Source organism: Myodes glareolus, chromosome 9 (assembly GCF_982192425.1).
Source record: "Myodes glareolus chromosome 9, mMyoGla1.1, whole genome shotgun sequence".
In the NCBI taxonomy this organism is placed as follows: Eukaryota; Metazoa; Chordata; class Mammalia; order Rodentia; family Cricetidae; genus Myodes; species Myodes glareolus.
This window is the reverse complement of record NC_142034.1, coordinates 44,018,570-44,045,698: the sequence shown is the minus strand read 5'-3', so window position 1 is coordinate 44,045,698 and position 27,129 is coordinate 44,018,570. Positions and strand designations below refer to the sequence as shown.

Here is a 27,129-nt window from a genome sequence, read left to right as displayed (position 1 = left end):
GCTGAGGAAGGAGCAACAACTGCTAAACGACATTTGAACATAAATGCTGCTGGATTAATAAACATAGATATTTTGTAAATGCCTTGACTTCAAAATTGAAGTCAAAAGATATGTTACTTTGGAGAAGAGGTTCTGCTTTTGTTTCCACAGGAAATGAGAAGCTATGGATTCATTCTGGGCTAAGAAGAATAAGGTTTGATCAAGGAAGACTCCCCTGAGAAATCTCTGATAGGAGCAGATGGCCTGGATGTCTGAGTTCTACATCCAGAACAGCCTCAAGACTGCTGGCTGAGATGATCAAGCCTCACAGAATACTCTGATTAGGACTTGATCGTATTTTTAAATTTCCTTAGGTCCCCATAAGATTATCAGCGCCCCTAATCAGCAGGAAGTAGCCAGGAAAACTACGCCCACATTCCTCCAAAAATGGACTATGGATATTTGTCTTTGTTTAGAGTGTTGGTTACAATTTGTATGGATAATGGTCAGAAAGAAAGCTAAACAAGGAAAATTGGATTCAGAGTTCTTGTTTTGGAAAAAAAAAGAGGGGGTGAGTGCTGTGGGACAATGGTAAGTGCCCTGTCAATTATATTTTAATAAAATGTTAGTTGGCCAGTAGCCAGGCAGGAAGTATAGGCAGTGTGACAGTGACCAGGGAGGAAGTAGAGGCAGGACAACAAGAATTCTGTGAAGAGGGAAGTTGCAGTCTGCAGTCATTATCCAGACACAGAGCAAGCAAGATATGACTGCCTCGTTGAAAAAGGTACCAAACCACGTGGCTAAACATAGACAAAAATAATGGGCCAATTTAAGATTAGTTAATAAGAAGACTGAGCTAATGGGTCAATCAGTTTATAACTAAAAAAGAAAGGAAGAAAGAAAGAAAGAAAGAAAGAAAGAAAGAAAGAAAGAAGAGAGGAGAAAAAAGAAAAGAAAAGAAAAAAAGAAAAAGGCAGCAACTAGCTAAGACTAAGATAAAAGGTAATTGTCAGGGTGGTGGGTGGTGGCGCACACCTTTAATCCAGCACTCAGGAGACCAAGGGAGGTCGATTTCTGTGAGTTCAAGAGCACCCTGGTCTACCTAGTGAATTCCAGACTTGCCAAGGCTACATAGCGAGAGCCAGACTCAAGAAAGAAAAAGAGGAGAAGAGAGTGCTAATTGATTGTACAACTGTCACTTACAGCCCCACTCACCACCACGATTGCATACAGACATGCACACATACACACACATACACACACACACACACACACACACACACACACACACATTGAGCAAACACAGCTCTGAAATGTGTTATTTCCTATCACGACTCAATCTCAAAAATGAATAAGATTGCCATGATTTTTTTTTTTTTTTGGACTCTGTACTCTCCACCACCAGCTTGGAAAACATTTATTGATGCGACATTCTGTGAGAGTGTGTGTGCATAGATTTGCAAATTAGTTAAGCCCAGTGAACTACTCAAATTTGACAACTGCTTACCCGTCCTGAGTGGTGGGGTTAGAGGCCTAAGGACCACACTTTGTTGATTTGTATAGTGTAGAGTAGCAGTTCTCAGCATGTGGGTCATGACCATCAGAAAACACACATGTTTACATTATGATTCATAACAGTAACAAAATTACAGTTATAGAGTAGCGGCAAACATACTTTCATGTTTGGGGGTCACCGCATTTGTTAAAGGGTCACAGCATTAGGAAGGCTGGAACCACTGTTGTAGAGGATAAAAGAAATGCTTGGTTTTCCTTTTCGACCTCTCTGCTGTCGTTACTATAGCCCCTACAAGTTACTCCTTAGCTAAACCCAAGATTTTCTCTAAAATTATCCAGGGTTTGGAGCATGGAGAGATGGCTCTGTGGTTAAGAGTGCTTGCTGCTCTCTCAGAGGACCCAAGTTCAGTTCCCATCACTTGGATCAGACAGCTCACAAATGCCTGCATCTCCAGGACCAGGGGATCTGACCCCTCTTCTGGCCTCCCTAGGTACTGCACTCGTGTATATGCCCCCACAACACACACAAACACACATAATTTTCTTAAGTATCTAGGGTTTGGATTCTGGCCTGGGTGTTTTAAGTTAGGAGAATTGCAGTATTAAGCCTGAGATTCTAGATTAAAGAGAATACAATTTTCAATCGGACAGTTTGGGTGCATGCTTTTAATCCCAGCACTTGGGAGGCAGAGGCAGGCAGATCTCTGTGAGTTCGAGGCCAGCTTGATCTACAAGAGATAGTTCCAGGACAGGCTCCAAAGCTACAGAGAAACCTGGTCGCGAACCCGCCCTCCCCCCAAAAAAGAGAGAATACAATTTTCTGGTGATTCAGCTGGGCAGATAGAATTTAAATGCATAATTACATGCACCAATGAATGCTAATGGGCACAGTGGCTCAGGCCTTTAATCCCAGCACTTGAAAGACTGAGGCAGGGAACTCTCTGTAAATTTGAGGTCATCCTGATCTACATAGCAAGTTCCAGAGTAGCCAGGAATATACAGTCAGACGTTTTCTCAATAAATAAATTAATTCACCTCTCAGAGGCATAGCATCAAACTCATAGTGAGAACGGACATTAGAGATTATATACTGTGATACTGTTTTATAAACACTGTCCTCATCATCTGTAAAATGGGAATTGCTTCCTTGTATGATCAAAGAAGAGAATTGTTTTCTCTATACATATTTATTTAAAAAAATTAATACATTTTAGCCAGACAGTGGAGGTGCAGACCTTTAATCCCAGGAGGGGTTAGCTCGGGAAGCAGAGGCAGGTGGATCTCTGAGTTCAAGGCTAGCCTAGTCTACAGAGCAAGTTCCAGGACAACGAGGGTTACACACAGAAACCTTGTCTTGAAAAACCTAAAAAAGACAGCTGGGAAGAGGACTCAGCGGTTGAGAGCACTTAGAGGACCCAGGTTCAATTCCCAGCACCCACATGACAGTTCAGTTACAGCTGTCTGTAACTCCAGTTCCAAGGGATATGGTACCCTCACACAGACATACAGGTGGGCACATAAAATGAATCTTTAAAATAAAAATAATTATTATATTTTATTCTGTCTCTCTCTCTCTCTCTCTCTCTCTCTCTCTCTCTCTCTGTGTGTGTGTGTGTGTGTGACAAGGACCTTACCTACTGAGCCATCTTGTTAGCTCTACAGATTTATTTTATGTGCATATGCTTTAGTATGTTTATTGTACCAGGTACACTTGGAGGCACGAAGAAGGAGTTGAATCCCCTGGAACTCGAGTTTCAGGTGGTTGTGAACTGGGAACTGATCTGGTCCTCTGCAAGAGCAGCAAAGGCCCTTAACCTGGAGCCATCTCTCCCGCCCGTCAATGTCATTCTGCAGTTGTTTCCGACCCACAAGGCACACTTCACATTCGGGGACATGCTGTCCTGTGGAGAGACTGTCTTTACTGAAGACGTGTGTAGCTCTGAGCTGTCCTCCGTGTGTAACACGTAATTAGACGCGTAAGTCAACCCTTATCTAACCTCGGATTTTAGGGGCCTGGATTGTTATTTCTTCATTGCAGTGAAACAAGCCTAATTCCAGAAAGGTTTGGAGGATCATTACCACACAGTACATTAGTGACTAAACAAGGGCAAGGAAGCTGCTAGGGGCTACTATTCCTTCCCCTGCTGGGAGGAGAGGAATTTTTGAGAGTCAGTTCCACACGTCAGCAAAGGGTTAAGAGGAACAGGCTTCACTTCCATCCACCCATTAAAGGCACCTCCATTCCTCAGATTAGAAGCTGCCTCCTAGAGGTACCTTGATTCAAACGCTTCTAGTAAGAAGCAGAGCCAGGATCCAGACCCCCATGTTCAGTTTCTGAATTCCTTGCTTCAGTTACACCATAAAACGAAGCCCTTGAGAGCTGGGTTATTCTGTCATCAGAGAGAAATGTGATCCTGGTAAAGATCTAAGGATGCTGGCCATGGTCTTGTCTGTTTATTGTCGTTTACCAGTCCACCCCCCCCCACAAATACAAATCTATTGATTTTTCACGTACACTGGTAAATTTAAAGACTTTAGGTAGTAAAAGGCAAGCTGAATATCTTAGAGTTAGATCTACAGCTCAGTGGTGCAATGCTTGCCTATCATCTCAAAACCCTGGGCTCCATTTCCAGCCCAGAAAAGGAGAAGAAGGAGCTGCTGGAACCCTCTTTTCTACCAAGGTTTTACATTAAAACTAGTGTGGATGGAGAGTGCTTGCCTAGCAAACATGAAGCCCTGGGTTCGATCCCCAGCTCCACACACATAAACCAGTTGTGATGGTACTTGCCAGGAATCCCAGCACTCATAGGTAGAAGCAGGAAGATAGAAGTTCCTGGTCCTCCTCTGCTGTCTGTTGACTTCCAGGCCAGCCTGTGCTACATGAAAATGTTAACCCTACCAAGCAAGAATAAATAAGACCACTACCACAATTTTGAGCCAAATTTGAAGCTTTAATTAAATATTGCCCAAGATGATAGACTCTGGCCAGGTCCATCTCTGAGAAAATGGTGATGAATCACGTTTGGCAGAGGCTTATAAAGGCAAACTCCTAAGTATTTCTCACCAGGTCCAAACAGGGGCAAGCATACATCCTAATGTATTTCCTATCTATGGACCTCCTGCCAAGATGGGCTCAAGCACACCCCAGGCAGTTGGCCAAACAAACTTATTTAAGGGAGGGTAAACACGTGACCTATTATCTTATATAAATAGCCTCCAGCATTTCAGGAAGTGTCTGTCTTTGGGCAAGGGATTTACAAGTTACAGGCATTTTTGTTTTATGGATCTCCTAGGCACAGTAATGAAAATTTAAAACATAGCCGGTGTGGTTGCACATGCCTTTAATCCCAGCACTTGGGAGGCATAGGCAGGCAGATCTTTGTGAGTCTGAGGCCAGACTGATCTTCAAAATGAGTTCCAGGACAGCCAAAGACACAGAGAAACCCTGTCTCAAAAAAACAAAAACAAAACAACAACAACAAAATCTTAAAACACAAGGTTGGCTCTCACAAAACCCTGTCTCAAAAACAACTAAAAGCAAAGCAAGCTAAAACAACAACAACAACAACAACAACAACAACAACAAAAACTAGTGGTTATCAGCCACTACAGAGACTCTGATTTTATTGATATCCAATTTGCTTGTTTGTTTGTTTGTTTGTTTGTTTGTTTTTTAAATGGGGTTTTACTGCATAGCCCTGGGTAACCCGAAATTCTCTATGTAGCCCAGGCTGGCTGGGAATTCACAGAGATCTGCCTACTTCTGCCTCTAGGTCTGTAACCCAAGCTACTGATAGACTAAGGCAGGAGGATCCCAAATTTAAGACCCCCAACAGAGTGAGCTCAAGGCTAGCCTGAAGCATTTAGTGAGAGGGTTGGAGATGTTTTGGTAGTGTTTGCTTAGCACGGGCAGTGCAGGGTCCTAGGTTGGATCCCTGTAACTGGGTCAGAAAGTCAAGGTTACCCTCGGCTCTACAGGAGATCAAGACCACTCTGGTTTCCTATGAAGTCAAGAACAAACAGTTAAGTGAACTGGTGAGTAACCAAATGAAGCTGTGTAGCGGGAGCCCAGTGGGACAGAGCTGGGATCACATCACTGGGAAGGAGCCATAGCCTGAAAAAAGCGCAGCCTTGGATTGAGGGCGACAAAGGCAGTGGAAAAGTCTCCAACCTCAAGGGTGGAATTTAGATTTCTCTTCCTAACAATTCAGCTGCTGTTCTAATCTTAGAAATGCTTAGTAGGGGAAAAGAACTCTAGAAAATGCTTATATGCCTAAGAGGAAAAATAATATATGAAGACAATATTATATTATGATATTTTTCATTTACTCCACAGCCTTATTGGGTTCACTAGGCTGCATTTGGTGGGGCAGTGCGTAGTCCGATTGGTAAAGTACCTATTTAGCACACGTGAAGTCCTAGTTTCAATGCTCAGCACAAAACTGAGCACAGTACATGTTAGGGAAACACTTTGCTAACATCCTTAGCCTGTGTTTTGTTGTTTGTTTTAATATTTAATATTTGTGTGTGCTCGCGTGCTCTATGCACATGCCACAGCGCATGAGTGGAAGCCAGAAGACAACTGTGCAGTTGGTTTTCTCCTCCCACCATGGGGGTCCCAGGCTTGAGCTCGGGTCACCAGGCTTCTCAGAAAGCACCTTTACCGAATGTGCCCATGATTTTTTTTTTTTTTTTTTGGCAATTCTTATACAATTCTCCAAATTGATGGTTTGCCAGTTCTATGCGCTCTTCGCCTCTTCGGTAAGTTATTTTGTTTCAACAGCTTCTCAGAACTGGATTCATTTTAGCAGCGTGGTTATAGATAAGAGAGGTGGCAGAGAGGGTTGTTAAGATTTCTTTTTCTTTGTAGCAAATGAGTCTTAAAGAAGATACCATTTTTTCATCTTTTTAATCCCAGTATTTGGGAGTCAGAGGCAGGCAGGGCTCTCAGAGGTCAGCCTGGTCTACAGATCAAGTTCCATGACATCCAAGACTACACAGAGAAAACTGTTGGGTGGAAAACTCCATTCCAAGGTCCCTACCCTGGGAGTGGCTGCAGTTCAGACTCCACCTCCGAGAAAGCCCACCAAAAGGTGACACCCCTCCCCAAGAAGGGTCAAGAAAGTCTGCCAAACAGTAATACCTCCCCAGGGAAGGTCAAGATCACTCCTACAGACTATTTAAACTGCCCTCCCAGAGAATGAACACCTGGTCTCCCGGTTCCCCGTGGTCTCCCCTTTTCCCTCTTTCCCTGTCTGTGTCCCCCACCCCCGACCCCCCACACCGGGAACCACCCAGGAGTGCTGGCAGTCATTAAACATGGGTATCTTTTAATTCAGTCTGATTTGGTTTGATTTGGTCTGACTGGGATTATTGGAAACGCCCTTCTCGCCTTCTCACTTGTGAACTCCTACAGGCTAAGATTCTCTCTGTGAGTTCAACTTTTTTAAGTACATGCCTCTAGGGTCTGGGACCTGTACAGTTTTGGGGATGTCCTGTTGGAGACACAGTCCGTGCCAGGTGGTGGCGCAAGCGGCAAGGCAGGCCTCACTGAGGTGGGATTGAGTGGATAATGACGTCTGCCCACGCATTTCTCATGACCCCCTGTTTTTGACTCAAGAGTCTTGTCACGGTGGATGCATTGTGACAGGCTTGAGTCCCAAGATTTGGCGTACACTTGTAAGATGGGCTTTTGTAATTCAAGGCCTGATCTCTAAATGCCCTTGGGCTGCCTTTTATAAAAATCCTTTTAAATTGGGGATAATACCTAACATAAAAACAAACAAGGCTCCAAAAGCCCAGGGTTTCTGAATGCTGTGCTCCCGCCCTCAATCCCCTCCTTGCTTGGACTCTCTACAATGGATCCACACACCCCCCTCCCCGCACGCCTTCCACTCTAAAACTGGATGGGTATTCCATCCTTTGTTTCTCCACTCTGCTAATCCGGTCCATAATGGGACCACCTATGTGCTTCCCTGGCTTCCACCACCTACCTACACTGGGATTTTAAGTTAGTCAGCTGACTGCTACCTGGAAGTGTAAGCTGAAATAAACCCTTTCCTCCCAAAGTTTCTTTGGTCATGGTGTTTCACCACAGCAACAGTGACCCTAACTAGGATCGTATTCCAGACTGACCTTAAACTCTTGACAATCTTCCTGCCTCAGCCTTCTGAGTGCTGGGATTACAGGTGTGAATTACTATGTCCAATGCCCCCCTCTCCCCGCTTTCTTTGAGACAGTTTTATGTGGTTCAGAATCATTATTAACTCTCTCTAGCCAAGGACGGCTTTGAATCTCTGATCCTTGAGCCTCAACTGCCCAAGAGCTACTAGTGCTCCAGGTGTGACCACCAAGACTGGTTTATGTGGTGCCTAGGAATACACTGCAACTGAACTACATCTCCATGCCAGGATTTTTATTCTGTTTTGTTTTTAAATCAGTTTTAGCCAGATGTGTTAGCAAAGGCCTTTACTTCCAGCACTCAGCAGGAAGAAGCAAGTGATCTCTGTGAGTTCAAGGCCAGCCTGATATACAGAGTGAATCCCAGGTATGTCAGGGCTACATAGTAAGACCCTGTCTCAAAAAACCAATTAAGCAAAAAAATGTATTTTGTGTATATGAATATTTTGCTTTCATGTGTGTCTTTGCACCATGTGTATGCTGGTGCCATTGAAGGCCAAAAGAGGGCATTAGATGCCCTGGATCTGGAATTACAGATTGCTGTGACCCACCACGTGGGTGCTGGTAATTAACGGGTGCTAGCTCTTAACCAATCCAACTCTCCAGACCCACAAGCTAGCACTGAAAAGCTAAGTTTAGCAAGTCATGACTCCCCTTCTTCTGGCCTCCATAGCCACTGAATACACACACATGATCAATAGCCATGATCCATAGCCACTCCATAGCCACACACATGATCAATCTCTCTCTCTTACACACATACACACACACAGACACACACACACACACACAAATGAACTTAAAAATATTTTAAAGGAAAAGGGGGTGGGCCATCGTAGCACACACTTTTAATCCCAACACTCAGGAGGCAGAAGTAGACGAATCTCTATGAGACCAGCTTGATCTACATACACATATCCAGTTCTAGGCCAGCTTCATAGTGACACTTTGGGGAGAGAGAGAGAGAGAGAGAGAGAGAGAAAGGAGATAAACATCATCCAAAAGCAGTTTTCCAACACAAATTTTGCTGAGACCAGAAAACTTTAACAGAAAGTTTCTAAAGAAACTTCCAAAAGTTCTACAGAAATCAATAAGTGTTTCTAAATTCTGCTGTGTTTGTGGAGATAGAATGAAATTAGGATAGCTGATGTAGACTCCTGTGGGACAACCCTCTGGGTCCTAAGGCCTGATGAGCTTGGCCTCTCGTGAGGAACCCTAAGGAAAGAGTCTGAGTAAAACCCAAGTCTCTGTAGGCCATGTCTTCCCATCACAGTGTGGGATCTGTTCCATGCGACGGACTGACCCCATGTTTGGAGCAAACCTGATCATCCGGGGTGGGGGGGAAAGGGGCTATAATTAGAGTTGAGGGTCTAGGAAGAAGGGACAAAGCCTACATATGACAGTAGATGACACTCAGTCTGGAGGGCAGTTATCCACGTAGTAGGGTCTCCCAGGACAGTAGGAGAATGAAGCCCCTGAATAGGATGGGCAGGAGGTCCACTAAGGCCCATAACCTGCAGGCCATGCCAGGGTATCACACAGGCAGTCAGCAGACAGCAGGCACACTGTGAAGGCTTCCGGAGAGAGGCTGGCAAAGCAACAGAATGGACGTGGTTATTTGAATGGAGACAGGATTAATTAAAGCCCGCCCAAGTCCTGTTCTCTTTGGCCTAGGATCCTGCTGGCCCTGGAACTGGAGGTGGAGCCAGGAGGCAGAGTGTTGCAATCAACTGATTAGATTTGTAGCTCCACAGGGCCTATTTGATGTAAGAGCTTATTTGGTCAGAAATTAAATCTCTGCTGACTCCCAAACAGCAGAGAGTCTCCTGGTGCCCCAGATCTCCTAATAGGGATGTATAAAAGCCCCATATGGTCTGCCTTCACCCACAGAGACCTGGGGTTGCTATGTCTGGGTTAGGAAATAGCTTTTACAACCACCCCAATGTTTCTGTGCCCCACCTTTTATTGCTGTTGTTGTGGGTAGGGGTAGTATGTGTGTTGGTAAGGGGACGTTGGCATGCCAGAGGTAAAAGGACCACTTTATGGAGTCAGTTCTCTTTCCACCTTTACCTGGGATCACATTCAGGTTGCCAGGCTTGCTCCCCAAACGCTTTACCCTCTGAACCATCTTACCCCTACTCATTCTGTTATCATTTATAACACTTGGGTGAACTGATGCCGGTCCCATGAGGGACAGCAGTCCCACAAGAGACAGTGGTGGGTCACCTGAGGCCTTGGCGGGTCCCCTTGGTGGGGCTGCGTGGGAGACAGACAGATAGATCATGCAGAGAGAGGTGGGGTATAGAGTTTATTTAGTGGGTTATGGAGGAGTAAGAGAAAGGAAAAAAGAGGGAAGAGAAGAGGAGAAAGGGAGAAGAGAGGCAGCTTCTGCCTCTCCAGAAGGGAAGAGGGAGAGGGGGAGAGAGAGAGAGAGAGAGAGAGAGAGAGAGAGGAGGTGGGAGATCTGCATGCCTTAGTGGAAGGGGGGGGGGGTTGGGAGTGGGCGGAGCTTGTCTCTTAAAGGGACAGGGTATATAGGTGACGGACCAGGCCAGCAGATTACAACACATCCCACCTGCCCTTCCACACGCATGTCGAGGATCACAGTGGGTCCAGCCTTTTTTCTTGGCTGCTCAATGAGTTTACAAACAATATGGTTAACGTCTGAGAGGACTGAAGAGGGCCTGGAACATAACTGAAGACAGGGAATAACTCATCAGAAGGATACTAGATAAATGTCTAGTTTATTTTTTCCAGTACTGGGAATCCAATACAGAGCCTTCCTTGTACCTGCCAGGCAAGAGTTCTCCCATGAAACCACTCTCCCAGTCAAACTTTGCTTCTAAACTATTGAGGTCAAACCATAGCGCCACATCACTTAAAAATGGTAAGAATTCAAGGCATTTTTCCAGTCCTGTTTTAAAAGCTGCATATTGGTTTTTCTCCTTTGGAGCCCCTCCCTTTCCCTTATAATCCATGTTCCTTCTGCTTAAAAAAAAATCTACTCAGGGGACTGGAAAGATGACTCAGTGGTTAAGAATACAGCACTGCTCTTCCAGAGGACCTGGGTTTGATTCTCAGCACCCACATGGCAATTCACAACCATCTATAACTCCAGTCCCAGAGGGTCAAATGTCCTCTTCTTAGTTCCATGGGAACCACATGCATGTACAGACAAACATGCAAACAAAGTAATTCTAAAAAAATCTGTTTAGGGCATTAAAAATACTTTAAAAATTATTGTGTGTGTGTGTGTGTGTGTGTGTTGTATGTTTGGGTGAACTCACTGCAGTCATGGAGAGGCCAGGACACTGAGTGTCCTCATTTGCCACTGTCTGCCTTAAAGCCTTAAGACAGGGTCTCTCATTTAACAGAAGCCTGCTATGACTAAGCTGACCGGCCAGGGAGCTGGGGTTAAAAGGCTCACACACATCCATGCCCAGCCTCTTACACAGTTGATAGGAATTTGACCCCAGGTTTTTCCGTTCATTGAATAAGAGCTCTTACACACTGAGGTTTACTGCGGGAGAGGGTTATGCCAAGGAGCCCCACCACGGGAGAGAGCCCACACAGTCAAGACACTGACATGCCATGCAGACAGTGCTCCAGTGGAGAGGTTTTACCGAGTGGGGGAGGGAAGGGAGAGAGGGGAGAGAGAAAAACAGAGAGCTAGAGAGAAAGATGTGTGTGTGTGTGTGTGTGTGTGTGTGTGTGTGTGTGTAGAGAGAGAGAGAGAGAGAGGAGGGCGGTGCAGAGAGAGGCAGAGAGCAAGAGAAAGAGATGGGTGGGAGAGAAGACAAGGAAGAAAGCAGGCAGGGTAGCACCTTTTAAAGGGAAGGGCACAGCTCATGTGCACAGAGACCACATAGCAGGCCAGGATAGTGCCTGAGTACTGGTAAGCACATGTGTGTTGGGGTGGCATACTCTGCCAGATCTCCAGGGGCGGGCCAGGTGTCTGAATGTCAACAGAACCATCATCACAATTCCTAAAAATACTTACAAAAAAGTAAAAACAGGACTGGATATGAAGGTCCATGATTTCAATCCCAGCCCTCCAAGGTAGAAGCAAAGGCAGGTAGATCTCTGAGTTTCAGGCCAGCCAGAAATACCTAGGCAGAACCTGTTTCATAAAATACACATGCTGGGGGACTGGAGAGATGGCTCACTAGTTAAGAGCACTGGCTGCTCTTCCAGAAGTCCTGAGTTCAATTCCCAGCAACCACATGGTGGATCACAACCATCTGTAATAGATCTGGTGCTTTCTTCTGGTCTTCAGGCAGAACATTGTATACATAACAAATAAATTATAAATTAATAATAAAAACACCAAAATTGATTAAAGGGGACTAGCCTGCTTGGGCATTCCCAGCAGGCAAGAAGGCCGGCCCAGGTCCTTGGGCCCGGGTTGGCGGGAGGACAGCCAGGGACCTGCTGTGGGCCCCCTCATTTTAAGGAAATAACAGGCAGAAAATTGGGAGAATTAAAGAAGCAGAATGGTTCATATGCCATGGAAAGACACATAAAGGAAAAAAGTAGACAGAGAGGGTTGGGCAGATGTTGGAGGCCAGCTTGCCACCTGGGACCATGGTGATAGTAATGAGGAGAAGATTGAAGAGGGAGGTCTGCTTGCCACTCGGAGCCATGGCGATGTCTGGATCAGGCTGGTACCAATGGCCATGTGCGGGTCTCTGGTCTTACAGCAGCCAGGATTTGTGTTGATATCCATGGCTCCTTTTGCTGTCAAGAGTCATACTGACTCCAGTGGGCTGGGCAGCCTCCTGAGGCCGAGTTCAGGCCCACGAGCCATGCTGCCACTGGGACCTTATTGATCTGGGTAGCCTTTGCTGTCATCTGGAGCCTTAGTGACAGCCAGTAGCCTTTAAGTTACCCGCCCACTTGAGCGTGGCCTCTTATACTAGAAATGTCTATGCAAAGCACGCTTCTGCTTCTGGCCTCTCTTTTCTGGCTGCAGGTTGCTGTCCCCCGTTCCAGCAGAGGACTGTGATCTGTGAGTCTACCCCTAAATAAATAATCCTCTGTTATATTCAATTCTGAGCTAGTGTGGGATTTCTTTTAAGCGTCCTTCTTCATCTGGCACCCCACATGGATTCGGACTCCACAGCTACCTGATAGATGGCCTGGAGGCCTAACCATTCCACAGCCCAGAAAGTCTTCCAACCCTGCCTGTGTGGCTTGTTTTTACTTAAGTGGATTTTTGTAAAACCCCCACCACAGCGGAGCTAACTGCATGTGACAACTTGAAAATTTCCCAAGCTTCCAAACATCCCCTTCCCCACTGCTGTGTTCCTTGTGGTGGTGCCTTCTGTCCTTCTCTAAGTCCAAGCATGCTGTTAAAAGAAAGATTCAGAGTTTTTGTCTCATGTCAAGAGCTGTCTGTATGGAACAGAAACAAGAAAGAATTTAGGAAAAAAAATTTACTTTTCTTCCTATCTATTTTTGTCTCTATCATTATATGTCTATATAAATAATGTTGAAGTTTTCCACAATGAATAATGAATTTTCCTGCAGTAATCTTTGAAGTTTCCGGGAAGAAGATGGGGACCCACAACAACTCCACCTGGTTGATATGACGTCATGATGCTGATAGTGCTACTATAAGACCTGTTTTGGGTACCAGCTGCTCAAGATGTTTCCAACTTGGTTAGCTGAAATGGTGCACTTTTTTTTACAACGTTCTGGCCAGAACTCCAAATAGGAACCTCAGAAAAACCCTACCGAATACTAAGAGACTATTTGCAATTATACCAGATAGTGATCTTGGAACTTAACCATCATCTTACTTTCACAGGATCCCATAGAAATAACATCGCCCCCATGATAGCTGGAAGTAATTCTGGAAGACAATGTCCCCTCTTCCAACAAAGTTTGTCCTCAGGGTTAGGGACATCAGTTAGGGGTTGATTATAATTGGTATATGGTTGGGGTTTAGAGGGGAAATTATGTGGGTTCAGGGATCTCTTTAGAAAAAAAAAAGGGGGGATTGGATGGGATAATAGATTAGTATGAGCTGGGTGGTGGTGGTGCATGCCTTTAATCCCAGCACTCGGGAGGCAGGGGCAGGCAGATCTTTGTGAGTTCGAGACCAGTCTGGTCTACAAGAGCTAGTTCCAGGACAGGCTCCAAAGCTACAGAGAAACCCTGTCTCGAAAAAAAAAAATAGATTAATGTGAACTTACTCACACTAATAATAATAGTGAGTAATAAAGTGAATACTTGTGAGCTATTATTTATAGGCAATTTACATTGGTATAGATTCTTGTATATTGATACAAACTTAAATTATATTGGATATGTTCCTATTTTCATCTACAATAATTGTATATTTAGGCAAAGTTATTTTGTCATATTGTATGCATGCATGCTTCTACCTCTGCTTAAAACATTTTTGTATATTGATACAATTTTAGGATATATTTATCATATTGCAATGTACATTTCTACCTCTAATCAAGAAACTTATACATTGTTTACATTTTGAGGTCATTGTCCTCATTTGTTGCACAGTTGTTTATTGTATAATTTTTTTAAAAACAAATTTATTTACTTTTCTGTATGAGTGCTCTGCATGTGCACCTGCATGCCGGAAGAGGGCATCAGATCTTGTTGTAGATGGTCATGAGCCAGCATGTAGGTGCTGGGAATTGAACTCAGGACCTCTGAAAGGACAGTCAGTGCTCTTAACCACTGAGCCATCTCTCCAGCCCCTATTGAATAATATTCTAATATGAAGTCTTAGTCTTTTAGTTATATAGGTATTAAGAATTATAGATCGATAGTCATCTCTGTTTATCATACTTACAGTTAGACTAATCAGGTTCTTTAGATACATAGAGATTGTATTCTGCATAGATAGGTGATCTTCAACCACTTCAAAGAGCTGTAGAATATGGCATTTTAATAACTTAGGGTTCTGTTGAAGTAAGAAAGACACGATTGCTCCTGGCAGCACCGATATATTCCCAAGAGACTGTTGAGCACCAAAGACACTCCACTTGGAGCTTGTTTTCTTCTTGGCAAAATTGGCCTTTGGGCAAGGAATTGCCCATGGATCAACCACTGACAAAATGCACGATTTCCAGACAGGGACAAGCAGGATACAAGAAAAAAAGACTGTCAAATCTTGCCAAGACAGGGAGGACAGTTTTGAAAAATTTCTTGCCTCTGAAAATGGTCTGTCAGTTACACTAGGCCTTAGCCATAGTTGGTTGCTCCAACATTGAAAATGAGACTTCAGGTGATTTCCCAGGTAGCCAGCCATCTCTGTCATTTGTTGCACATTTTGGAAATTGTTTGATTCACTTTCTGCTTACTCAAGTAATATTATTTCCCTTCTCGGATCTTCCATGGAATTGAAGACTAGATAGTTATAGTTACTTTCTCTCATGATTTGGCCAAGTTATTTATAATACAAGACTTAAACTTATTAGGATAGAATAATTATTGAAACATTTATCACATGTTTCTTGCTTGATATATTTTTTCTTATTGTATATAATTTTGTATTAGGCTTAGAACTCTCTTATTTAAACAAAAGGAGGATGTGTTGTGGGAATTCCTACCACCAAGAGTCTTTAAGTTATCCACCTACTTGGGCGTAGCCTCTTATACTATTTATGCCGATGTAAAGTGCATGTCCGGCTGCAGGATTTAGTTGCTATTCCCAGTTCCAGCAGAGGACTGTGATCTGTGAGTCTACCCCTAAATAAATAATCCTCTATTATACTCAGTTCTGAGCTATTTCTTTTAACCGTCCTTCTTCACAGATTTAGGCTTCTGCCAAGGACTATGTCTGGGTCTGTGATCCTATCATAGCTGAGATCAATGTTGAGTTGATGGCCATGTCCCCATGGTGCTATCAAAGGCCACACGAAGCCTGAGGTCTAGGCTGCATCCTGTGGCCTTGTTGGTATCCAGGGTCATACCGATCTGCGTGCCCAGAGCTACCACTCAGAACAAGGAAGTGGACCAGGCTAAGCTGCTTCCTGAGGCCATGTCTGGGTCTGTGGCCCAGCTGCAGCTGGGGTCTGCGCTGAACTTGACACAGGTTGCCCCTTCGGCCCATCCAGAGGCCTGGAATCTGGGTCACAGCCTGCAGCCTGGGTGGAGTCAAGGGGCCATGCAACAGCAGGGGCCATACAGATAAGGGAGGCCTGTACTACCAAGCAAGGCCAGGGTGTCATCTGACCCAGACTGCTGACAAGAGCTATGTCTGGGTCCATGGCCCCACTGCAGCCAAGGTCTGGACTGACATGTGTGGTTTTGGTTACCACCGAATGTCATGAAGAAGCCTGGGGTCAAACCAGCCACCTGAGTCTGGATGGGTGTCTGAAGACCAGGAGGCACCCCTGTGTGAGTGGCTTGCGCTGCTACTCAATGACATGACAACATCTGGGAGGGCCACATCAGGGTTCACGGCCCCTCTGCAGCCAGGGTCTGTGCTGATATCCGATGCTCCTGTTGCCACAGAAGGCTGTGCAGACACCAAGGATCAAGGACCAAATTAGTGTCTTGGGGCCATGCCACTGCTAGGGGAAATGGTGATGTCCAGACCGAGCAGCTACTAACGACCATATAGGGGTCCAGGGTCCTACAGTGACTGGGGTCTGACCTGAGGTCTGGGTCCTGTATTGACACTAATGGTCACATAGAGGCCCAGGCTGCAATCTGAGACCTTGATGGTGTCCAGTGACCACACGACTGCTGGAACCATCCCCACCTGGGTGGTCATTCTTTTCACCCAGATCCAGGATGTCATCCGGGCCTAACTGCTGCCAAGGGCCATTTCTGGGTCCATGGTCCAGCCACAGCTGGGACCTGTGTTGGTGTCCGTGGCCAGTGTCATCTCAGGAGGCCTTAGGAATCATACGAGATGAAATCAGAGGGCTATACTGAACCTGTCCAGCCCTTCACTGCCCTGGGAAAGCTGGCCTTTCCCCTTACTGGCCACTGCAGCAAGAGGGCTGGCCCCTGCATTCTGGAGAGAGGGCTCCCACCACTCACCACAGGTGAGAATGAACCTACCCTGAGCATGCCCTCTAGTTTAACCCATCTCCATTTATGTGTATTGCCACTTGACTGTGGCTTACTGGCATGAGTCTAACCAGCATCTGTCTCGGAGAGGAGAGCCATGGCGTCTGCCTGACTCTGCTTTCTTTCTCCCAGCATTTGGTTCGGTCTACTCCACTTATCTACATTCTGCCCTATCAAAAAGCCAAGACAGTTTCTTTATTTGACCAATGAAATCAACACATAGAAAGAAGACCCTCCTACACCAGGCATGTATGTAGGGGAGCTGACTCCACCAAAGCACTGAGGCAGGTGGCCCCAATGGCTCCATCTGACCTGCCTGGCTAACACCCAGGCCCACAACTGGGCCTTGAGTTGATCCATACTAGCGGCTATCCCATCTGGGTTCTACTGGAGCACATGAAGGTACTGATCCTGTAGAACGATACCCATAAGATCTCCAAGACACAGGATACCCCAGAAGAGCTCTGATGAGGATCCAGTGGGGATGGTGTACCAAAAACCAGGGGCCTTGAACCAGACCAAGAACTCACTGCAATGAACAGTTACCAGTCCAGCTGATGGGACAAAGGGGTATACTAATGATGCCCTGAAGCCTCCAATGCCATCAGGATGGATAGAGAGGTATGGAGAGTCAGGAGAGCAGGAGAAAAAGAGATTTTTCTGCTTCTGGTGTGGTTTTTGTTCTGTTGAGGTTTATTAGGGAGTTTTTGTTTTGTTTTTTATTTGTTTGTTTTGTTTGTTTTGTTCTTGCTTTTGCTTGTTTGCTTGCTTGCTTACTTTGTTTCGTTTTCTTTCATGTGGGGTATGTGAAAAGGATGAGGGGGATATGAGGGAACCAGGAGGTGAATAGAACTAGGGTGCATGATATGAAGCCCCCAAAGATTCAATAGAGAAGTTAAAAAAAGTACACATGCTAACACAAGAGCACACACACACACACACCCCTCTTTAATCCTACCTCTCAAAAGGGAGAGGCAGATGGATCTCTGTGTAGACCAGGTTATAAAGAGTTCCAGACCACCCACTATTAACAGAGCTAAATAGTAAGATATTCCCCACCCCCACAACTACACACACACACACACACACACACACACACACACACACCCCTTAAGGGTTCTCTTGCTGTGATGAAACACCATGACCAAAAGTAGGCTGGGGAAGAAAGAGCTTATTTTGCTCTCGATTCCATATCATCATCAAAAGCAGTAAGGGCAGGATGCTGGGCGCAGGAACTGACGCAGCCGACACGGAGGAGAGCTGTTTACAGCTGCTTTCTTTCAGGACTACCAGCCCAGGCAGAGCATCACCCACAAGGGGCTGGGCCCGCTCCCATCAATCACTAAGACAGCCTGATCTTATGGAGGCATTTTCTTAGCTGAGGTACCTGCCTCTCAGATGCCTTTAACTTATATCAAGTTGACATAAAACTATACAGCATTATATAGTCCTTGTTTTGACAAATGAGGCCCTGTTGTACCTGCCTCAGTACAGTTTTGCTGTGATCTCAGGATCTCACTATGTAGCTCTGGCTGGTTGTCCTGGAACTCTATAGACCAGACTGGCCTTGAACTCACAGAGATGAGAGTAAAGATGTGTGCCACTATGCCCCGGTATAGTGGCTGTTTTTAAAGCTTTTGTTTAGGACTAAGCTCTGAGATTACCCTCTCCTTCTTAGATCTGTAGACTTTCACCTCTACTTCCCTAACCATCCTGGATCATTTTCCTCTATTAACTGACTGTCAACTAGTGCCCTAAATTGATGGTTTCTGTAAATCACTGCTAAATACAATAATGTACCTGAATCTCACAAGCATCAAGCTTAGCTGTAAGAGCCAGACACAGAACCCATACTGTATAACATATAACAATTTTAGACGAACCCAGATAACTAACCTGCCGCACCAGGAAGCAGACCCAGGGGTTCTTGAATTTGAGTCAGGGAGTTGACTAACAGTAGCAGAATGTAACTTTGAGGAATAATTAAAATAGCTTACAATGGGGATAAAGCAGTTCATAGTACTTGTTGCTCTTCCTCGGGACCTGAGTTCAGTTCCCAGCACCCCTGTTAGGCAACTCACAACTAACTGTAGCTCTGGCTCTAAGAGATCCAACACCCTCTTCAGGCCTCTGAGGGTAACTCACATGCACACTATCCCTTACACAGACACATACACATAAATAAAAATAAACTCTTTAAAACAGTCCACATTAGCCATCTGGAGATGGCTCAGCCTGCGCCAAGTCTAATGACCTAGGTTGAATCCCTAACACACAAGTTGAAAGGATAAGATCAACCCCTGCTAGTTGTCTTCTGTCCTTACATGCACACCATGATGATGCTCACACACACACACACACACACACACACACATTCATGCATGCAATGCGCACACACACATAATGCCCACTGTGGTGCGACACTCCTATGTATACTCCTAATCCCAGCATTCAAAATGCTAAAACAGGAGGACTGCAAATTCAGGGTCGGCTTGGACTCTTGACTGAGTTCCACTTCAGCTTTGGCTATAGAATCTCAAAAACAAAACAAAACAAAACAAAAACAAACGAAACAAACTGTCTCCAATTGAGCTGATTGAGGTTTCATAGCAAGCCTCTTTCGTTATGGACATCCCTGAGACTTGGCACTCATGGCCAGTGCTGTGGGACTCCTTCCATCTGCCACAGCTGGCTGGTCATGGGACCTAGGCCAGGCCTTCCCTGCCCTAAATTTTCATAAAAGAACATAGAAGAGCTAACCAATCTCTTGTGGTGACCTCATTGGCTGTGAAGACTGGGGCTGCCAGGAAGCAGGTTTGTCTCCCAGAACACTCAACATGAGTGTTGTTGGGAAGTGCTGCTCCACAGAACGGAGTGGGTGTGGACTATAGAGTAATCACTCCAATCCACGAAGCCAAACTGTCCATTAGTTTTGCTGTCCCTGAGAAATTCCAGGAACAGGACTTGATCTAAGCGGCTTAACAGTGCCAGCAAGGGTGTGAACAGAAGAGGGAGACTCCACAGCCAGAGGAATAAACTCAGGCATGCCATCCATAGCACAATTTCTGAATGGTCTTAATAATAAAAACCTAGAGTCAGTCAGATATTGGGGTAAAAGCTGAAAGATCAGGGAAGTAAAGGAACCAGCACTAGAGGGATCTTTTACCTCTACCGAATCCTAAGACCAAAGTGGACAAGATCCTGTCTTCACAAATCCTCAGACTGAATACAATGAGCTTCTTCTTTTTTTCAGACAAAGTATTTTCTCTTTAGTCTTCATTTAAAACTTACACAGAGTTACAAAAGTCATAATTAAAATCTGTGTCCCAAATACTAGAAAGACTGACAGCATTCCCTTTCTTGGAGGACGGAATAAATCACCATGAACTAGTCTCCAGTCAAATTCTTCTGGGCACCCTCTTAAACCAATGAGTGTGGGTATGAGGCATAGCCTCCAAAATATAGTCCCATCTAGATGCCCACCTGATGCTTTCCAGTTTCTTAAAACCAATAGAGTAAGAATAGGCAATTTTGATCTCCCCAGATACCTTGTTACTCACATCCATGGGGGGGGTCCATAGCAGTCTGGTTTATCTATATGGGTATGTTTGATGCTTTTTGGTTCAAGTTTAGCAGCTACTAATCTTGCTCCCATGGACCCAGTTTCAACATGATAATATATTTTGATGTCAACATGATTGGAGATGTAGAAAGTATCTCTTTGACTGAATTCTGAACTAGTAACACAAGCATCTTTTGCATGGCCTTCAGCTGTAATGTAGCAGCCAAAAGGAAACTCAGGAGTAGAGACCCTCTAATCACCACCGAAGTCATGACACCACGTTACAGGCATATTATCCACAACCCAGTGATGCTGATAGTTCAGTAGCACACTTTTTTTTCAAGAAGTCCAGCTTTTGTTTGTCTTCAGCCTTCTCTGTATGGTACGTTTTCGTGCAAACGATCTTACAGGCTTCCGACTTATTAAATGTGAACTTATATGGTGAAGGTTCAATTCTTTCTTCAAATAGTACCTGATTTTCAGATGGATGTTTGCTTTCCGGCGCTTAGCAAAAATCAAACGCTGTATATTCATAAAGAAGAAAAGATTTCACGGAGTCAAGCCGACCAACAAACAAGCTCTATCTCAGCCTTGCACTCGTCGCTCTTCTCTTGCGTGAAGAAGTCCACTGGCGCCAGGTCGGGCAGATAGAAGGCGCTGCCCGGTTGCGGCCCTGGGACCTTCCCCAGCAGGAGCAGCGACAGCAGCATCAATCGTGGTCCTCGCGGCGGCCACGTACACAGCCTAGCGCTCGTGTCAGCGGCTGTCAGAGGAGGGCAGCTGAGCCGAGGGAACCAGGAGGCACTAGAGATCATCTTAAGGTCCGAGCACTGAGGAGGTCTGCAATGGCTAGTTCCGATTGGCTAAGAGACACCAGGCACGGGGGAAAGAAAGCGGAAACGGACCTCGAAGGAGCATGCGCGACTGTTTCCTGGCGGGGCAGTAACTCTGGCTGCGAGTAACTCTGATGGAGCCGGTGTGCCAAGAGGAAAGAGGAGAAGAAAGAAGGGCTGGACAGATAGTTCAGTGGTTAAGAGCACTAACTGTTCTATCAGAGGACTTGAACTCAGATTCTAGCACCCACATGGGCAGCTCATAGGACCACCATACAGCTCCAGGAAATCTGACACTAGCTGATCTAGAGCTCACTGCGGAAACCAGGCTGGCCCTAAGTTTTAGCTGTCCTCCTGCTTCTGCCTCCTGAGTGCTGAGTTCACAGGCCTGCACAATGTGCTTGGTTCAGGGAACGCTTTTTGTTTGTTTGTTTTTCTTTTTTCTCTCTTTATTTCTTCTTTCTTTCTTTTTTGCTATTGATTTTTTTTTTATTGATAAGGTCTCATGTAGTCCCTGATGATTGATCCCCAAAAGACATGTTTTGGGGGTGCATTGTATGAAATTCCCAAATATTTAATAAAAATTTTATGATGGGAAAAAGAAAAGCTTCTTGAGATGCATTCCCATCCCAGGCTAGGGCGCTGGGGATATGGCTCCGTGGTATGCGTGCTCCATCTGCAAGCATCAGATCCCCAGCATGGAAATCCGGGCATAGCTTAAAGCACCTCTCATTCCGGCATCTAGAAGGCAGAAACAGCAGATTTGACTCCCAGGCCAGCAGGCCTGATGGAAAAGGTGCACTTCTGATTCAGTGCGGCACTCTGGCTCAGGGAAATAAGGTGGGGTGTGATAAAGGAAACTGATCTCTGAACGTCCTCCTCTACATACGGGTGTGCACACCTGCACACTCTCATGCATGCGGCACACACAGAGAGACACATGCACAGAGACAGACACACAGACATGAGAAACAGTCTTTTCTATCAAAGATGAGTAGTCTGCCAAAGGGCAGTATTCTATAAACTTTCCCTGTCTGTGCCAGGTGGTGGTGACTCACACTTTTAATCCCAGCTCTCAGGAGGCACAGGCAGGTGGATCTCTGTGAGTTCGAGTCAGCCTGGTCTACAGAGCGAGTTCCAAGACAGGCTCCAAAGCCACACAGAGAAATTCTGTCTCAGAAAACAAAACAAAACAAAACAAAAACAAAAAACAAAAGCTCCCCCCCCCCACTGTGGAAAATCCCTTTGCCCAACCCGTAGATGCCAGACATTCCTAGGCTATCACACCCCTCCCCTTCACAGCCACAATCAGCTAATTACATCAGACTGTGAGGCCGAGCTTGCCTATGAAGTGATTCAGTCACCACTCTGCATTCTAAAATAAGCCGAGTGAGCAGTTGATCGCTGGGTTTGGGTCACTGTGCACACTTTTGCAAAAGGAAACTGCCTTGAATTACTTTTGCTTTGTTTGTGTCTCTTTGTGCAACACCGAAATATTCTTTCAAAGCACTGCTACTCCAGTCAGGCCTGGTGGTGCACGCCTTTAATTCCAGCACTCAGGAGGCAGAGGCAGGCGGGTCTCTGTGAGTTAAAAGTCAGTCTGGTCTATAGAACAAGTTCTAGGACAGCTACATAGAAAGAGACCCCTTCTCAACAAACAAACAAACCCAAACCAACCTACTACCACTAGCAACAAAACCCCAAATAAATAAAACTGTCACCCCATCCAGAGGGTTTCTCTGATGAGAAGATTTTTTTCTTTTTCTTTTTTTCGTTTTTCAGGTAGTCTCACGTAGCCCAGGCTGGCCTCCAACTCACTATGTAGCCAAGGATGCCCTTTGACTCCTGATGCTCCTACACTCACCTCCCAAGTGTTGGGACGACAGACATATACTGTCATGCTTGGTTAATGTGAAGAATTTGGGCTCTTTGCTGATAAATGCAAGTTTATCTTCTCTTGTTCTGTTAGAGAAATCTGAACATTTCCCAAAACTAACACACAGCGGAGAATTTTTTCTGCCATGGTGTTCTCAGGAAGCAAGCAACGCTTTGTATTTCCTAGCAGACCCCTCAAAGGTCACAAGGACAGGGAATGTTTGTAAAAACATCTTATGTGCTTCTGTTCCCAGCCCACAGATCTCCTGGGAACACCAGACTCCAATAAATAAAATAATCCAAGCTGTGGTAGAAGCAGCAGGACTTTTTAGATAGGCTGCATCGCAGCCCAGACATTGCCTCCGGACCAAGGCACTGGTTGCCAGTTTTTGTTTTTGTTTTTTAATTGAAGTTTATTATCTCGGGGACTGGAGAGATGGCTCAGCAATTAAGAGCACTCTCTGCTCTTCCAGAGGTCCTCAGTGCAATTCTCAGCACCCAAATGGCAACTAACCATCTGATGCCCTCTTCTGGCCTGCAGGCATACATGCAGACAAGGCACCTGCACACATTTTAAAAACAAAGTCTTTGTTTGTTTGTTTGTTTTTTGTTTTTCAAGACTGGTTTTCTCTGGTTTTCAAGACAGTCCTGACTCTGTAGACCAGGTTGGTCTCAAACTCACAAAGATCCACCTGCCATTGCCTCTTTGTGGGAATTGCTACCCCGAGTTATATTTCCCTGCCCCCATTCGAGGTGCTTATCTGCAAAGAATCATAACTTCCCTCTGCTCCTGGAGTTGGATGAGGAAGTTTGAGTGCACGTGATTATTCCTTGATCCCTGCTGGGGTCAGGTGACAGTCCCTACTGGGGACAGGTGAAGGTGAAGTGCTGTGATCAGTCCTTGACCCCTACTGGGGTCAGGTGAGAGTTCCTCCTTGGGTCAGGTGACAGTCCCTTCGCAGCCCCCTCCCCATTTGGTGCCATGGTATAAAAGCTAGCCCCAGCAGAACAATAAAGGAGCTGCTGTTTCACCTCAACCTCGTGCTCTGTGGATTTCATTCAACCTGGACACCCTCCGCCGAGACTCGTGGTTCCAGACCGTGCTGGCGCGGTACCTCTTGAGTGCTGGAATTAAAAGTGTGTACCCAGCTTTAAAAAAAAAAAATTTTAAAACAAAATTGTGTGTATGTGTATCTGTGTGTGTATGTGTGTGCATTTGCTTTTCTTTTGCTATGATAAACACCAATACTAAAAGCAACTTGGGGAGAGTGTTTATTTCCTCTCATACTTCCCCGTAACAGTCCATCACTGAGGGAAGTCCAGGCTAAAGATTCATTATAGGAACCTGGAGGCAGGAACTGATGCAGAGGCCATGGAGAGGTGCTGCTTACTGGCTTACTCCTTATGGCTTGCTCAACCTGCTTTCTTATACATCCCAGGACCACCTACCCAGGAGTAGCACTGCCCACAGCAAGTTGACCTTCACACACAAACTATGGCATATACATATGCATCCCAAAAAATAAATGTTCAATTCCAGCACTTATGAGGCAGAGGCAGGTGATCTCTGTGAGTTCCAGGACAGCCAAGGCTACATGGAGAGACCCCATCTCAAAAACCAAACAAACAAACAAACAAAAAAAAAACCCAAAAAAAAACCCAAGCAAGTAAACACACAGAAAAAGTAAATATGGTCTGGAGAAGTAAATACGGGCTGGAGAGATGGCTCAGTGGTTAAGAGCACTTGTTGTTCTTCCAGAGGACCCAGGTTCAGTTCCCAGCACCCGCGTCAGGTAACTCACAACCTCTTCAGCTCCGTGAAAACCAACATCTTCTTTTGACTTCTGCAGATACCCACACATATTGTGAGACCAAAACAGGAGAAATGAACCTCGCAGGTTAGGGGTTCTATTTGCGGTTAAGAATAAGTTCCTGTTTGTCCTGTGTTTGTTTGACCCATCTGCACCAGTTGTGTGCTTGATCACGTGAGCAGGAAATACATCAGGATAGATGCTTGCCCCTGATTGGACCTGATGGAAAATGCGGTGAATTATAGGTTTTGTCTTTTGAAACCTCTGCAAAGTGTGACTTGAGGCTATTTCCTAGGAACCTGGGTGTGGCCCTGGCTAGAGAGACAGACCATTGCCCATCCACCTGGCCAGATATTTAATTAAAGTTTGCTTCAAAGTTGGCTTTAAACTGTGGTAATCTTATTCTCCACCGGTGGCGTTAACAACATGTAGTACACACACACATAAAACTAAAACCCAAAATTAATAAATTTAATGAAAATTTGTTTAGAGTTGTTCAAGGCCAGGCAAGGTAACTGTTAGTAGAGAGTCTCAACAGTAAGGAATTCATCTACGACCCCAGCTCTGGGGAGGTGGAGGCAGGATCAGAGGTTCAAGGTCATCCTTAGCTACAGAGGGACTTCAAGGACAACCTGGGCTATCAGGGATAGCAAACAACAATTTTTTTCATGAGGTTCATTTCAACCTCTCAGTGCCACGAGAGGCTGCCTTCCAAAGAAATCAGAGTAGGGCCAAAGATGGGGCTCTCTCTAGAGCTGGTGATCATAGTAACAGGCTTGACAGTCCCAGGAACTGGAGCCCCAAGTTAGCTACTGTAGACAGAGAGAAAGCTGGGCCAGATCCATCACAAAACACCTAAACCCCAGCCTCCGCCCATCAACTCTGAGCCCTGGAGCACTTCCTCTTTCCCTTAGTCTAAGACTCCAAAAAGTATTCCAATGAAGACCAGAGGGAAAGTATTAGGGCAGCGTCTAGTTATAAGATCCCAGGATCTTCACTTCAGTCTTGCCAGGGACATGTAAGAACTTTAGCTGAGCCCCAAGAAGAAAACCATAGAAGAAATGAGAAAAGATTTTGTCTGTATCAGAGAAGAAAGCAGCACTAAGGGAAACCCTAGTGAGCAATGCAGGGGACTGGAGTGTGAAGTCATGGGGAGGGAGCCATGCACTGGACTGGAGTGTGAAACCCCGGGGAGCCATGCACTGGACTGGAGTGTGCCAGGAGGAAAAGGCACGCTTTCTGAGCCAAGCATGTGAAACCCCGGGGAGCCATGCAGTGGACTGGAGTGTGCCAGGAGGAAAAGGGACGCTTCCTGAGCCAAGCATGTAATTTCTGGCCGTTAGGAAGACAGCGGCAGATCATGACTAATTTTGAAGATGGTCTGCAGAGCAAAACAGTAACAGAGATGAGCAGTTAAGGATTGGCAGAGACTGGAGCAGGCCATAGGGGATGGGACCACCTGGGGAGGGTCCCGGGAGAGAAAGAACTAGAAGGCTAAAAGAAAAAAAAATCTGGGAACAATGAGTGGATGTCAGGGTGCACTCCTTTGATCTCAGCCCTAGGGAGGCAAAGGCAGGTGGATCTCTGTGAGTTTGAGGCTAGCCTGGGCTACATAGCAAGTCCCGGCGTTAGACAGAGAGATCTTGTCTCAAAAAGAAAAAAAGAAAGGAAGAGAGAAAAGAAAGATGGGGGAGAAAGTAGGCCCTGGGGAGAGAAAAAGTAAACATGAAGAAATGAAAGAAAAGAACTTTAACTAGGCCAGGCGGTGGTGGCACATGCCTTTAACCCCAGCACTCAGTAGGCAGAGGCAGGTGGATCTCTGAGTTCGAGGCCAGCCTGGTCTACAGAACGAGTTCCAGGACAGACTCCATAGCTACTGAGTAAACCTTGTCTTGAAAAAAAAAAACCAAAAAAACAAAAAAGATCTTTAACCAGGCATGGTGGTATATACCTGAAATCTAACATTTGGGAGGTTGAGGCAGGAGAATTGTGAGTTTGAGACCAGCCTGGGTTTCATAGTGAAGCCCTGTGAAGAAAGAAACAAGAAGAGACTTAGAAGAGTGAGTAGCGCACCCTCTCCTCTCAGAGCATGTTATTTTTTGTTATTTTTCTTTTCCTTCTACTTTTTTTTTTTTTGAGACAGGTTCTCTCTATGTAGCCCTAACTGTGCTGGAACACACTGTGTAGACAAGGCTGGCCTCAAACTCTCAGAAAGCCTCTGCCTCCCGAGTGCTGGGTGGGACTAAGGGTGTGCGCCATCATACACACAGCAGTTATTTCTAAAGATTTTTAAAAATTATAGTGGCTTTAGGTTTATTTATTT

General features: G+C 45.4%; 1 pseudogene; it reads right to left on the bottom strand.

Moving 5' to 3' along the window:
- Positions 1–17,397: 17,397 nt before the first annotated feature.
- On the bottom strand, positions 17,398–21,394 carry LOC146893163 (transmembrane 9 superfamily member 2 pseudogene; annotated as a pseudogene).
- Between the last annotated feature and the right edge of the window lie 5,735 nt (positions 21,395–27,129).